The sequence below is a fragment of the Lipophrys pholis genome (assembly GCF_963383615.2).
Source record: "Lipophrys pholis genome assembly, chromosome: 1".
Classification (NCBI taxonomy): Eukaryota; Metazoa; Chordata; class Actinopteri; order Blenniiformes; family Blenniidae; genus Lipophrys; species Lipophrys pholis.
The window spans coordinates 21,821,435-21,838,344 of NC_137635.1; positions in this window are offsets into that span (position 1 = coordinate 21,821,435).

Consider the following 16,910-nt stretch of genomic DNA (forward strand, 5'->3'; position numbering starts at 1 on the left):
ATATCACAGAAAATATTTTGCAACTCACCTAATAATTTATCTATCTATCTATCTATCTATCTATCTATCTATCTATCTATCTATCTATCTATCTATCTATCTATCTATCTATCTATCTATCTATCTATCTATCTATCTATCTATCTATCTATCTATCTGGCGTGGTTTCAATAACTGACGTATAAGAAGCATTGCCGTCTTCGTGACCTTTGCTTACAGCCATACCACCTTAAAACCGCCCGATCTCGTCTGATCTCGGAAGTTAAGAAGGGTAGGGCCTGGTTAGTACTGGGATGGGAGACTGCTTAGGAATACCAGGTGCTGTAAGCTTTTTCAGAGTTGAGGAAAACTGGTGAAATCTATGTCAAAAATCACAGAAAATACTTTGCAACTCACCTAATAATTTATCTATCTATCTATCTATCTATCTATCTATCTATCTATCTATCTATCTATCTATCTATCTATCTATCTATCTATCTATCTATCTATCTATCTATCTATCTATCTGGCGTGGTTTCAATAACTGACGTATAAGAAGCATTGCCGTCTTCGTGACCTTTGCTTACAGCCATACCACCTTAAAACCGCCCGATCTCGTCTGATCTCGGAAGCTAAGAAGGGTAGGGCCTGGTTAGTACTGGGATGGGAGACTGCTTAGGAATACCAGGTGCTGTAAGCTTTTTCAGAGTTGAGGAAAACTGGTGAAATCGATGTCAAATATCACAGAAAATACTTTGCAACTCACCTAATAATTTATCTATCTATCTATCTATCTATCTATCTATCTATCTATCTATCTATCTATCTATCTATCTATCTATCTATCTATCTATCTATCTATCTATCTATCTATCTATCTATCTGGCGTGGTTTCAATAACTGACGTATAAGAAGCATTGCTGTCTTCGTGCCCTATGCTTACAGCCATACCACCTTAAAACAGCCCGATCTCGTCTGATCTCGGAAGCTAAGAAGGGTAGGGCCTGGTTAGTACTGGGATGGGAGACTGCTTAGGAATACCAGGTGCTGTAAGCTTTTTCAGAGTTGAGGAAAACTGGTGAAATCTATGTCAAATATCACAGAAAATATTTTGCAACGTACCTAATAATCTATCTATCTATCTATCTATCTATCTATCTATCTATCTATCTATCTATCTATCTATCTATCTATCTATCTATCTATCTATCTATCTATCTATCTATCTATCTATCTATCTGGCTTGGATTCAATAACTGACGTATAAGAAGCATTGCCGTCTTCGTGGCCTTTGCTTACAGCCATACCACCTTAAAACCGCCTGATCTCGGAAGCTAAGAAGGGTAGGGCCTGGTTAGTACTGGGATGGGAGACTGCTTAGGAATACCAGGTGCTGTAAGCTTTTTCAGAGTTGAGGAAAACTGGTGAAATCTATGTCAAATATCACAGAAAATATTTTGCAACTCACCTAATAATTTATCTATCGATCTATCTATCTATCTATCTATCTATCTATCTATCTATCTATCTATCTATCTATCTATCTATCTATCTATCTATCTATCTATCTGGCTTGGATTCAATAACTGACGTATAAGAAGCATTGCCGTCTTCGTGGCCTTTGCTTACAGCCATACCACCTTAAAACCGCCTGATCTCGGAAGCTAAGAAGGGTAGGGCCTGGTTAGTACTGGGATGGGAGACTGCTTAGGAATACCAGGTGCTGTAAGCTTTTTCAGAGTTGAGGAAAACTGGTGAAATCTATGTCAAATATCACAGAAAATATTTTGCAACTCACCTAATAATTTATCGATCGATCGATCGATCGATCGATCGATCGATCGATCTATCTATCTATCTATCTATCTATCTATCTATCTATCTATCTATCTATCTATCTATCTATCTATCTATCTATCTATCTATCTATCTATCTATCTATCTATCTATCTATCTATCTATCTATCTATCTATCTATCTATCTATCTATCTATCTATCTATCTATCTATCTATCTATCTATCTGGCTTGGATTCAATAACTGACGTATAAGAAGCATTGCCGTCTTCGTGGCCTTTGCTTACAGCCATACCACCTTAAAACCGCCTGATCTCGGAAGCTAAGAAGGGTAGGGCCTGGTTAGTACTGGGACTGGAGACTGCTTAGGAATACCAGGTGCTGTAAGCTTTTTCAGAGTTGAGGAAAACTGGTGAAATCTATGTCAAATATCACAGAAAATATTTTGCAACTCACCAAATAATCTATCTATCTATCTATCTATCTATCTATCTATCTATCTATCTATCTATCTATCTATCTATCTATCTATCTATCTATCTATCTATCTATCTATCTATCTATCTATCTATCTATCTATCTGGCGTGGTTTCAATAACTGACGTATAAGAAGCATTGCTGTCTTCGCGACCTTTGCTTACAGCCATACCACCTTAAAACCGCCCGATCTCGTCTGATCTCGGAAGCTAAGAAGGGTAGGGCCTGGTTAGTACTGGGATGGGAGACTGCTTAGGAATACCAGGTGCTGTAAGCTTTTTCAGAGTTGAGGAAAACTGGTGAAATCTATGTCAAATATCACAGAAAATATTTTGCAACTCACCTAATAATTTATCTATCTATCTATCTATCTATCTATCTATCTATCTATCTATCTATCTATCTATCTATCTATCTATCTATCTATCTATCTATCTATCTATCTATCTATCTATCTATCTATCTGGCGTGGTTTCAATAACTGACGTATAAGAAGCATTGCCGTCTTCGTGACCTTTGCTTACAGCCATACCACCTTAAAACCGCCCGATCTCGTCTGATCTCGGAAGTTAAGAAGGGTAGGGCCTGGTTAGTACTGGGATGGGAGACTGCTTAGGAATACCAGGTGCTGTAAGCTTTTTCAGAGTTGAGGAAAACTGGTGAAATCTATGTCAAAAATCACAGAAAATACTTTGCAACTCACCTAATAATTTATTTATCTATCTATCTATCTATCTATCTATCTATCTATCTATCTATCTATCTATCTATCTATCTATCTATCTATCTATCTATCTATCTATCTATCTATCTATCTATCTATCTGGCGTGGTTTCAATAACTGACGTATAAGAAGCATTGCCGTCTTCGTGACCTTTGCTTACAGCCATACCACCTTAAAACCGCCCGATCTCGTCTGATCTCGGAAGCTAAGAAGGGTAGGGCCTGGTTAGTACTGGGATGGGAGACTGCTTAGGAATACCAGGTGCTGTAAGCTTTTTCAGAGTTGAGGAAAACTGGTGAAATCGATGTCAAATATCACAGAAAATACTTTGCAACTCACCTAATAATTTATCTATCTATCTATCTATCTATCTATCTATCTATCTATCTATCTATCTATCTATCTATCTATCTATCTATCTATCTATCTATCTATCTATCTATCTATCTATCTATCTATCTATCTATCTGGCGTGGTTTCAATAACTGACGTATAAGAAGCATTGCTGTCTTCGTGCCCTATGCTTACAGCCATACCACCTTAAAACAGCCCGATCTCGTCTGATCTCGGAAGCTAAGAAGGGTAGGGCCTGGTTAGTACTGGGATGGGAGACTGCTTAGGAATACCAGGTGCTGTAAGCTTTTTCAGAGTTGAGGAAAACTGGTGAAATCTATGTCAAATATCACAGAAAATATTTTGCAACGTACCTAATAATCTATCTATCTATCTATCTATCTATCTATCTATCTATCTATCTATCTATCTATCTATCTATCTATCTATCTATCTATCTATCTATCTATCTGGCTTGGATTCAATAACTGACGTATAAGAAGCATTGCCGTCTTCGTGGCCTTTGCTTACAGCCATACCACCTTAAAACCGCCTGATCTCGGAAGCTAAGAAGGGTAGGGCCTGGTTAGTACTGGGATGGGAGACTGCTTAGGAATACCAGGTGCTGTAAGCTTTTTCAGAGTTGAGGAAAACTGGTGAAATCTATGTCAAATATCACAGAAAATATTTTGCAACGTACCTAATAATCTATCTATCTATCTATCTATCTATCTATCTATCTATCTATCTATCTATCTATCTATCTATCTATCTATCTATCTATCTATCTATCTATCTGGCTTGGATTCAATAACTGACGTATAAGAAGCATTGCCGTCTTCGTGGCCTTTGCTTACAGCCATACCACCTTAAAACCGCCTGATCTCGGAAGCTAAGAAGGGTAGGGCCTGGTTAGTACTGGGATGGGAGACTGCTTAGGAATACCAGGTGCTGTAAGCTTTTTCAGAGTTGAGGAAAACTGGTGAAATCTATGTCAAATATCACAGAAAATATTTTGCAACTCACCTAATAATTTATCTATCGATCGATCGATCGATCGATCGATCGATCGATCGATCGATCTATCTATCTATCTATCTATCTATCTATCTATCTATCTATCTATCTATCTATCTATCTATCTATCTATCTATCTATCTATCTATCTATCTATCTATCTATCTATCTATCTATCTATCTATCTATCTATCTGGCTTGGATTCAATAACTGACGTATAAGAAGCATTGCCGTCTTCGTGGCCTTTGCTTACAGCCATACCACCTTAAAACCGCCTGATCTCGGAAGCTAAGAAGGGTAGGGCCTGGTTAGTACTGGGATGGGAGACTGCTTAGGAATACCAGGTGCTGTAAGCTTTTTCAGAGTTGAGGAAAACTGGTGAAATCTATGTCAAATATCACAGAAAATATTTTGCAACTCACCTAATAATTTATCTATCTATCTATCTATCTATCTATCTATCTATCTATCTATCTATCTATCTATCTATCTATCTATCTATCTGGCGTGGTTTCAATAACTGACGTATAAGAAGCATTGCCGTCTTCGTGACCTTTGCTTACAGCCATACCACCTTAAAACCGCCCGATCTCGTCTGATCTCGGAAGCTAAGAAGGGTAGGGCCTGGTTAGTACTGGGATGGGAGACTGCTTAGGAATACCAGGTGCTGTAAGCTTTTTCAGAGTTGAGGAAAACTGGTGAAATCGATGTCAAATATCACAGAAAATACTTTGCAACTCACCTAATAATTTATCTATCTATCTATCTATCTATCTATCTATCTATCTATCTATCTATCTATCTATCTATCTATCTATCTATCTATCTATCTATCTATCTATCTATCTATCTATCTATCTATCTATCTATCTATCTATCTGGCGTGGTTTCAATAACTGACGTATAAGAAGCATTGCTGTCTTCGTGCCCTATGCTTACAGCCATACCACCTTAAAACAGCCCGATCTCGTCTGATCTCGGAAGCTAAGAAGGGTAGGGCCTGGTTAGTACTGGGATGGGAGACTGCTTAGGAATACCAGGTGCTGTAAGCTTTTTCAGAGTTGAGGAAAACTGGTGAAATCTATGTCAAATATCACAGAAAATATTTTGCAACGTACCTAATAATCTATCTATCTATCTATCTATCTATCTATCTATCTATCTATCTATCTATCTATCTATCTATCTATCTATCTATCTATCTATCTATCTATCTATCTATCTATCTATCTATCTGGCTTGGATTCAATAACTGACGTATAAGAAGCATTGCCGTCTTCGTGGCCTTTGCTTACAGCCATACCACCTTAAAACCGCCTGATCTCGGAAGCTAAGAAGGGTAGGGCCTGGTTAGTACTGGGATGGGAGACTGCTTAGGAATACCAGGTGCTGTAAGCTTTTTCAGAGTTGAGGAAAACTGGTGAAATCTATGTCAAATATCACAGAAAATATTTTGCAACGTACCTAATAATCTATCTATCTATCTATCTATCTATCTATCTATCTATCTATCTATCTATCTATCTATCTATCTATCTATCTATCTATCTATCTGGCTTGGATTCAATAACTGACGTATAAGAAGCATTGCCGTCTTCGTGGCCTTTGCTTACAGCCATACCACCTTAAAACCGCCTGATCTCGGAAGCTAAGAAGGGTAGGGCCTGGTTAGTACTGGGATGGGAGACTGCTTAGGAATACCAGGTGCTGTAAGCTTTTTCAGAGTTGAGGAAAACTGGTGAAATCTATGTCAAATATCACAGAAAATATTTTGCAACTCACCTAATAATTTATCTATCGATCGATCTATCTATCTATCTATCTATCTATCTATCTATCTATCTATCTATCAATCTATCTATCTATCTATCTATCTATCTATCTATCTATCTATCTATCTATCTATCTATCTATCTATCTATCTATCTATCTATCTATCTATCTATCTATCTATCTATCTATCTGGCTTGGATTCAATAACTGACGTATAAGAAGCATTGCCGTCTTCGTGGCCTTTGCTTACAGCCATACCACCTTAAAACCGCCTGATCTCGGAAGCTAAGAAGGGTAGGGCCTGGTTAGTACTGGGATGGGAGACTGCTTAGGAATACCAGGTGCTGTAAGCTTTTTCAGAGTTGAGGAAAACTGGTGAAATCTATGTCAAATATCACAGAAAATATTTTGCAACTCACCTAATAATTTATCTATCGATCGATCGATCGATCGATCGATCGATCGATCGATCGATCTATCTATCTATCTATCTATCTATCTATCTATCTATCTATCTATCTATCTATCTATCTATCTATCTATCTATCTATCTATCTATCTATCTATCTATCTATCTATCTATCTATCTATCTATCTATCTGGCTTGGATTCAATAACTGACGTATAAGAAGCATTGCCGTCTTCGTGGCCTTTGCTTACAGCCATACCACCTTAAAACCGCCTGATCTCGGAAGCTAAGAAGGGTAGGGCCTGGTTAGTACTGGGATGGGAGACTGCTTAGGAATACCAGGTGCTGTAAGCTTTTTCAGAGTTGAGGAAAACTGGTGAAATCTATGTCAAATATCACAGAAAATATTTTGCAACTCACCTAATAATTTATCTATCGATCGATCGATCGATCGATCTATCTATCTATCTATCTATCTATCTATCTATCTATCAATCTATCTATCTATCTATCTATCTATCTATCTATCTATCTATCTATCTATCTATCTATCTATCTATCTATCTATCTATCTGGCTTGGATTCAATAACTGACGTATAAGAAGCATTGCCGTCTTCGTGGCCTTTGCTTACAGCCATACCACCTTAAAACCGCCTGATCTCGGAAGCTAAGAAGGGTAGGGCCTGGTTAGTACTGGGACTGGAGACTGCTTAGGAATACCAGGTGCTGTAAGCTTTTTCAGAGTTGAGGAAAACTGGTGAAATCTATGTCAAATATCACAGAAAATATTTTGCAACTCACCAAATAATCTATCTATCTATCTATCTATCTATCTATCTATCTATCTATCTATCTATCTATCTATCTATCTATCTATCTATCTATCTATCTATCTATCTATCTATCTATCTATCTATCTATCTATCTATCTATCTATCTGGCGTGGTTTCAATAACTGACGTATAAGAAGCATTGCTGTCTTCGCGACCTTTGCTTACAGCCATACCACCTTAAAACCGCCCGATCTCGTCTGATCTCGGAAGCTAAGAAGGGTAGGGCCTGGTTAGTACTGGGATGGGAGACTGCTTAGGAATACCAGGTGCTGTAAGCTTTTTCAGAGTTGAGGAAAACTGGTGAAATCTATGTCAAATATCACAGAAAATATTTTGCAACTCACCTAATAATTTATCTATCTATCTATCTATCTATCTATCTATCTATCTATCTATCTATCTATCTATCTATCTATCTATCTATCTATCTATCTATCTATCTATCTATCTGGCGTGGTTTCAATAACTGACGTATAAGAAGCATTGCCGTCTTCGTGACCTTTGCTTACAGCCATACCACCTTAAAACCGCCCGATCTCGTCTGATCTCGGAAGTTAAGAAGGGTAGGGCCTGGTTAGTACTGGGATGGGAGACTGCTTAGGAATACCAGGTGCTGTAAGCTTTTTCAGAGTTGAGGAAAACTGGTGAAATCTATGTCAAAAATCACAGAAAATACTTTGCAACTCACCTAATAATTTATCTATCTATCTATCTATCTATCTATCTATCTATCTATCTATCTATCTATCTATCTATCTATCTATCTATCTATCTATCTATCTATCTATCTGGCGTGGTTTCAATAACTGACGTATAAGAAGCATTGCCGTCTTCGTGACCTTTGCTTACAGCCGTACCACCTTAAAACCGCCCGATCTCGTCTGATCTCGGAAGCTAAGAAGGGTAGGGCCTGGTTAGTACTGGGATGGGAGACTGCTTAGGAATACCAGGTGCTGTAAGCTTTTTCAGAGTTGAGGAAAACTGGTGAAATCGATGTCAAATATCACAGAAAATACTTTGCAACTCACCTAATAATTTATCTATCTATCTATCTATCTATCTATCTATCTATCTATCTATCTATCTATCTATCTATCTATCTATCTATCTATCTATCTATCTATCTATCTATCTATCTATCTGGCGTGGTTTCAATAACTGACGTATAAGAAGCATTGCTGTCTTCGTGCCCTATGCTTACAGCCATACCACCTTAAAACAGCCCGATCTCGTCTGATCTCGGAAGCTAAGAAGGGTAGGGCCTGGTTAGTACTGGGATGGGAGACTGCTTAGGAATACCAGGTGCTGTAAGCTTTTTCAGAGTTGAGGAAAACTGGTGAAATCTATGTCAAATATCACAGAAAATATTTTGCAACGTACCTAATAATCTATCTATCTATCTATCTATCTATCTATCTATCTATCTATCTATCTATCTATCTATCTATCTATCTATCTATCTATCTATCTATCTATCTATCTATCTATCTATCTATCTATCTATCTATCTATCTGGCTTGGATTCAATAACTGACGTATAAGAAGCATTGCCGTCTTCGTGGCCTTTGCTTACAGCCATACCACCTTAAAACCGCCTGATCTCGGAAGCTAAGAAGGGTAGGGCCTGGTTAGTACTGGGATGGGAGACTGCTTAGGAATACCAGGTGCTGTAAGCTTTTTCAGAGTTGAGGAAAACTGGTGAAATCTATGTCAAATATCACAGAAAATATTTTGCAACTCACCTAATAATTTATCTATCGATCGATCGATCGATCGATCGATCGATCGATCGATCGATCGATCGATCGATCGATCGATCGATCTATCTATCTATCTATCTATCTATCTATCTATCTATCTATCTATCTATCTATCTATCTATCTATCTATCTATCTATCTATCTATCTATCTATCTATCTATCTATCTATCTATCTATCTATCTATCTATCTATCTATCTATCTATCTATCTATCTGGCTTGGATTCAATAACTGACGTATAAGAAGCATTGCCGTCTTCGTGGCCTTTGCTTACAGCCATACCACCTTAAAACCGCCTGATCTCGGAAGCTAAGAAGGGTAGGGCCTGGTTAGTACTGGGATGGGAGACTGCTTAGGAATACCAGGTGCTGTAAGCTTTTTCAGAGTTGAGGAAAACTGGTGAAATCTATGTCAAATATCACAGAAAATATTTTGCAACTCACCTAATAATTTATCGATCGATCGATCTATCTATCTATCTGGCTTGGATTCAATAACTGACGTATAAGAAGCATTGCCGTCTTCGTGGCCTTTGCTTACAGCCATACCACCTTAAAACCGCCTGATCTCGGAAGCTAAGAAGGGTAGGGCCTGGTTAGTACTGGGATGGGAGACTGCTTAGGAATACCAGGTGCTGTAAGCTTTTTCAGAGTTGAGGAAAACTGGTGAAATCTATGTCAAATATCACAGAAAATATTTTGCAACTCACCAAATAATCTATCTATCTATCTATCTATCTATCTATCTATCTATCTATCTATCTATCTATCTATCTATCTATCTATCTATCTATCTATCTATCTATCTATCTATCTATCTATCTATCTATCTATCTATCTGGCGTGGTTTCAATAACTGACGTATAAGAAGCATTGCTGTCTTCGCGACCTTTGCTTACAGCCATACCACCTTAAAACCGCCCGATCTCGTCTGATCTCGGAAGCTAAGAAGGGTAGGGCCTGGTTAGTACTGGGATGGGAGACTGCTTAGGAATACCAGGTGCTGTAAGCTTTTTCAGAGTTGAGGAAAACTGGTGAAATCTATGTCAAATATCACAGAAAATATTTTGCAACGTACCTAATAATCTATCTATCTATCTATCTATCTATCTATCTATCTATCTATCTATCTATCTATCTATCTATCTATCTGGCTTGGATTCAATAACTGACGTATAAGAAGCATTGCCGTCTTCGTGGCCTTTGCTTACAGCCATACCACCTTAAAACCGCCTGATCTCGGAAGCTAAGAAGGGTAGGGCCTGGTTAGTACTGGGATGGGAGACTGCTTAGGAATACCAGGTGCTGTAAGCTTTTTCAGAGTTGAGGAAAACTGGTGAAATCTATGTCAAATATCACAGAAAATATTTTGCAACTCACCTAATAATTTATCTATCGATCGATCTATCTATCTATCTATCTATCTATCTATCTATCTATCTATCTATCTATCTATCTATCTATCTATCTATCTATCTATCTATCTATCTATCTATCTATCTATCTATCTATCTATCTATCTATCTATCTATCTATCTATCTATCTATCTATCTATCTATCTATCTATCTGGCTTGGATTCAATAACTGACGTATAAGAAGCATTGCCGTCTTCGTGGCCTTTGCTTACAGCCATACCACCTTAAAACCGCCTGATCTCGGAAGCTAAGAAGGGTAGGGCCTGGTTAGTACTGGGATGGGAGACTGCTTAGGAATACCAGGTGCTGTAAGCTTTTTCAGAGTTGAGGAAAACTGGTGAAATCTATGTCAAATATCACAGAAAATATTTTGCAACTCACCTAATAATTTATCTATCGATCGATCGATCGATCGATCGATCGATCGATCTATCTATCTATCTATCTATCAATCTATCTATCTATCTATCTATCTATCTATCTATCTATCTATCTATCTATCTATCTATCTATCTATCTATCTATCTGGCTTGGATTCAATAACTGACGTATAAGAAGCATTGCCGTCTTCGTGGCCTTTGCTTACAGCCATACCACCTTAAAACCGCCTGATCTCGGAAGCTAAGAAGGGTAGGGCCTGGTTAGTACTGGGACTGGAGACTGCTTAGGAATACCAGGTGCTGTAAGCTTTTTCAGAGTTGAGGAAAACTGGTGAAATCTATGTCAAATATCACAGAAAATATTTTGCAACTCACCAAATAATCTATCTATCTATCTATCTATCTATCTATCTATCTATCTATCTATCTATCTATCTATCTATCTATCTATCTATCTATCTATCTATCTATCTATCTATCTATCTATCTATCTATCTATCTATCTATCTATCTATCTATCTATCTGGCGTGGTTTCAATAACTGACGTATAAGAAGCATTGCTGTCTTCGCGACCTTTGCCTACAGCCATACCACCTTAAAACCGCCCGATCTCGTCTGATCTCGGAAGCTAAGAAGGGTAGGGCCTGGTTAGTACTGGGATGGGAGACTGCTTAGGAATACCAGGTGCTGTAAGCTTTTTCAGAGTTGAGGAAAACTGGTGAAATCTATGTCAAATATCACAGAAAATATTTTGCAACTCACCTAATAATTTATCTATCTATCTATCTATCTATCTATCTATCTATCTATCTATCTATCTATCTATCTATCTATCTATCTATCTATCTATCTATCTATCTATCTATCTATCTATCTGGCGTGGTTTCAATAACTGACGTATAAGAAGCATTGCCGTCTTCGTGACCTTTGCTTACAGCCATACCACCTTAAAACCGCCCGATCTCGTCTGATCTCGGAAGTTAAGAAGGGTAGGGCCTGGTTAGTACTGGGATGGGAGACTGCTTAGGAATACCAGGTGCTGTAAGCTTTTTCAGAGTTGAGGAAAACTGGTGAAATCTATGTCAAAAATCACAGAAAATACTTTGCAACTCACCTAATAATTTATCTATCTATCTATCTATCTATCTATCTATCTATCTATCTATCTATCTATCTATCTATCTATCTATCTATCTATCTATCTATCTATCTATCTATCTATCTATCTATCTATCTATCTATCTATCTGGCGTGGTTTCAATAACTGACGTATAAGAAGCATTGCCGTCTTCGTGACCTTTGCTTACAGCCATACCACCTTAAAACCGCCCGATCTCGTCTGATCTCGGAAGCTAAGAAGGGTAGGGCCTGGTTAGTACTGGGATGGGAGACTGCTTAGGAATACCAGGTGCTGTAAGCTTTTTCAGAGTTGAGGAAAACTGGTGAAATCGATGTCAAATATCACAGAAAATACTTTGCAACTCACCTAATAATTTATCTATCTATCTATCTATCTATCTATCTATCTATCTATCTATCTATCTATCTATCTATCTATCTATCTATCTATCTATCTATCTATCTATCTATCTATCTATCTGGCGTGGTTTCAATAACTGACGTATAAGAAGCATTGCTGTCTTCGTGCCCTATGCTTACAGCCATACCACCTTAAAACAGCCCGATCTCGTCTGATCTCGGAAGCTAAGAAGGGTAGGGCCTGGTTAGTACTGGGATGGGAGACTGCTTAGGAATACCAGGTGCTGTAAGCTTTTTCAGAGTTGAGGAAAACTGGTGAAATCTATGTCAAATATCACAGAAAATATTTTGCAACGTACCTAATAATCTATCTATCTATCTATCTATCTATCTATCTATCTATCTATCTATCTATCTATCTATCTATCTATCTATCTATCTATCTATCTATCTATCTATCTATCTATCTATCTATCTGGCTTGGATTCAATAACTGACGTATAAGAAGCATTGCCGTCTTCGTGGCCTTTGCTTACAGCCATACCACCTTAAAACCGCCTGATCTCGGAAGCTAAGAAGGGTAGGGCCTGGTTAGTACTGGGATGGGAGACTGCTTAGGAATACCAGGTGCTGTAAGCTTTTTCAGAGTTGAGGAAAACTGGTGAAATCTATGTCAAATATCACAGAAAATATTTTGCAACTCACCTAATAATTTATCTATCGATCGATCGATCGATCGATCGATCGATCGATCGATCGATCTATCTATCTATCTATCTATCTATCTATCTATCTATCTATCTATCTATCTATCTATCTATCTATCTATCTATCTATCTATCTATCTATCTATCTATCTATCTATCTATCTATCTATCTGGCTTGGATTCAATAACTGACGTATAAGAAGCATTGCCGTCTTCGTGGCCTTTGCTTACAGCCATACCACCTTAAAACCGCCTGATCTCGGAAGCTAAGAAGGGTAGGGCCTGGTTAGTACTGGGATGGGAGACTGCTTAGGAATACCAGGTGCTGTAAGCTTTTTCAGAGTTGAGGAAAACTGGTGAAATCTATGTCAAATATCACAGAAAATATTTTGCAACTCACCTAATAATTTATCGATCGATCGATCTATCTATCTATCTGGCTTGGATTCAATAACTGACGTATAAGAAGCATTGCCGTCTTCGTGGCCTTTGCTTACAGCCATACCACCTTAAAACCGCCTGATCTCGGAAGCTAAGAAGGGTAGGGCCTGGTTAGTACTGGGATGGGAGACTGCTTAGGAATACCAGGTGCTGTAAGCTTTTTCAGAGTTGAGGAAAACTGGTGAAATCTATGTCAAATATCACAGAAAATATTTTGCAACTCACCAAATAATCTATCTATCTATCTATCTATCTATCTATCTATCTATCTATCTATCTATCTATCTATCTATCTATCTATCTATCTATCTATCTATCTATCTATCTATCTGGCGTGGTTTCAATAACTGACGTATAAGAAGCATTGCTGTCTTCGCGACCTTTGCTTACAGCCATACCACCTTAAAACCGCCCGATCTCGTCTGATCTCGGAAGCTAAGAAGGGTAGGGCCTGGTTAGTACTGGGATGGGAGACTGCTTAGGAATACCAGGTGCTGTAAGCTTTTTCAGAGTTGAGGAAAACTGGTGAAATCTATGTCAAATATCACAGAAAATATTTTGCAACTCACCTAATAATTTATCTATCTATCTATCTATCTATCTATCTATCTATCTATCTATCTATCTATCTATCTATCTATCTATCTATCTATCTATCTATCTATCTATCTATCTATCTATCTGGCGTGGTTTCAATAACTGACGTATAAGAAGCATTGCTGTCTTCGCGACCTTTGCTTACAGCCATACCACCTTAAAACCGCCCGATCTCGTCTGATCTCGGAAGCTAAGAAGGGTAGGGCCTGGTTAGTACTGGGATGGGAGACTGCTTAGGAATACCAGGTGCTGTAAGCTTTTTCAGAGTTGAGGAAAACTGGTGAAATCTATGTCAAATATCACAGAAAATATTTTGCAACTCACCTAATAATTTATCTATCTATCTATCTATCTATCTATCTATCTATCTATCTATCTATCTATCTATCTGGCGTGGTTTCAATAACTGACGTATAAGAAGCATTGCCGTCTTCGTGACCTTTGCTTACAGCCATACCACCTTAAAACCGCCCGATCTCGTCTGATCTCGGAAGTTAAGAAGGGTAGGGCCTGGTTAGTACTGGGATGGGAGACTGCTTAGGAATACCAGGTGCTGTAAGCTTTTTCAGAGTTGAGGAAAACTGGTGAAATCTATGTCAAAAATCACAGAAAATACTTTGCAACTCACCTAATAATTTATCTATCTATCTATCTATCTATCTATCTATCTATCTATCTATCTATCTATCTATCTATCTATCTATCTATCTATCTATCTATCTATCTATCTATCTATCTATCTATCTGGCGTGGTTTCAATAACTGACGTATAAGAAGCATTGCCGTCTTCGTGACCTTTGCTTACAGCCATACCACCTTAAAACCGCCCGATCTCGTCTGATCTCGGAAGCTAAGAAGGGTAGGGCCTGGTTAGTACTGGGATGGGAGACTGCTTAGGAATACCAGGTGCTGTAAGCTTTTTCAGAGTTGAGGAAAACTGGTGAAATCGATGTCAAATATCACAGAAAATACTTTGCAACTCACCTAATAATTTATCTATCTATCTATCTATCTATCTATCTATCTATCTATCTATCTATCTATCTATCTATCTATCTATCTATCTATCTATCTATCTATCTATCTATCTATCTATCTGGCGTGGTTTCAATAACTGACGTATAAGAAGCATTGCTGTCTTCGTGCCCTATGCTTACAGCCATACCACCTTAAAACAGCCCGATCTCGTCTGATCTCGGAAGCTAAGAAGGGTAGGGCCTGGTTAGTACTGGGATGGGAGACTGCTTAGGAATACCAGGTGCTGTAAGCTTTTTCAGAGTTGAGGAAAACTGGTGAAATCTATGTCAAATATCACAGAAAATATTTTGCAACGTACCTAATAATCTATCTATCTATCTATCTATCTATCTATCTATCTATCTATCTATCTATCTATCTATCTATCTATCTATCTATCTATCTATCTATCTATCTATCTATCTATCTATCTATCTGGCTTGGATTCAATAACTGACGTATAAGAAGCATTGCCGTCTTCGTGGCCTTTGCTTACAGCCATACCACCTTAAAACCGCCTGATCTCGGAAGCTAAGAAGGGTAGGGCCTGGTTAGTACTGGGATGGGAGACTGCTTAGGAATACCAGGTGCTGTAAGCTTTTTCAGAGTTGAGGAAAACTGGTGAAATCTATGTCAAATATCACAGAAAATATTTTGCAACTCACCTAATAATTTATCTATCGATCGATCGATCGATCGATCGATCGATCGATCGATCGATCGATCTATCTATCTATCTATCTATCTATCTATCTATCTATCTATCTATCTATCTATCTATCTATCTATCTATCTATCTATCTATCTATCTATCTATCTATCTATCTATCTGGCTTGGATTCAATAACTGACGTATAAGAAGCATTGCCGTCTTCGTGGCCTTTGCTTACAGCCATACCACCTTAAAACCGCCTGATCTCGGAAGCTAAGAAGGGTAGGGCCTGGTTAGTACTGGGATGGGAGACTGCTTAGGAATACCAGGTGCTGTAAGCTTTTTCAGAGTTGAGGAAAACTGGTGAAATCTATGTCAAATATCACAGAAAATATTTTGCAACTCACCTAATAATTTATCGATCGATCGATCTATCTATCTATCTGGCTTGGATTCAATAACTGACGTATAAGAAGCATTGCCGTCTTCGTGGCCTTTGCTTACAGCCATACCACCTTAAAACCGCCTGATCTCGGAAGCTAAGAAGGGTAGGGCCTGGTTAGTACTGGGATGGGAGACTGCTTAGGAATACCAGGTGCTGTAAGCTTTTTCAGAGTTGAGGAAAACTGGTGAAATCTATGTCAAATATCACAGAAAATATTTTGCAACTCACCAAATAATCTATCTATCTATCTATCTATCTATCTATCTATCTATCTATCTATCTATCTATCTATCTATCTATCTATCTATCTATCTATCTATCTATCTATCTATCTATCTGGCGTGGTTTCAATAACTGACGTATAAGAAGCATTGCTGTCTTCGCGACCTTTGCTTACAGCCATACCACCTTAAAACCGCCCGATCTCGTCTGATCTCGGAAGCTAAGAAGGGTAGGGCCTGGTTAGTACTGGGATGGGAGACTGCTTAGGAATACCAGGTGCTGTAAGCTTTTTCAGAGTTGAGGAAAACTGGTGAAATCTATGTCAAATATCACAGAAAATATTTTGCAACTCACCTAATAATTTATCTATCTATCTATCTATCTATCTATCTATCTATCTATCTATCTATCTATCTATCTATCTATCTATCTATCTATCTATCTAT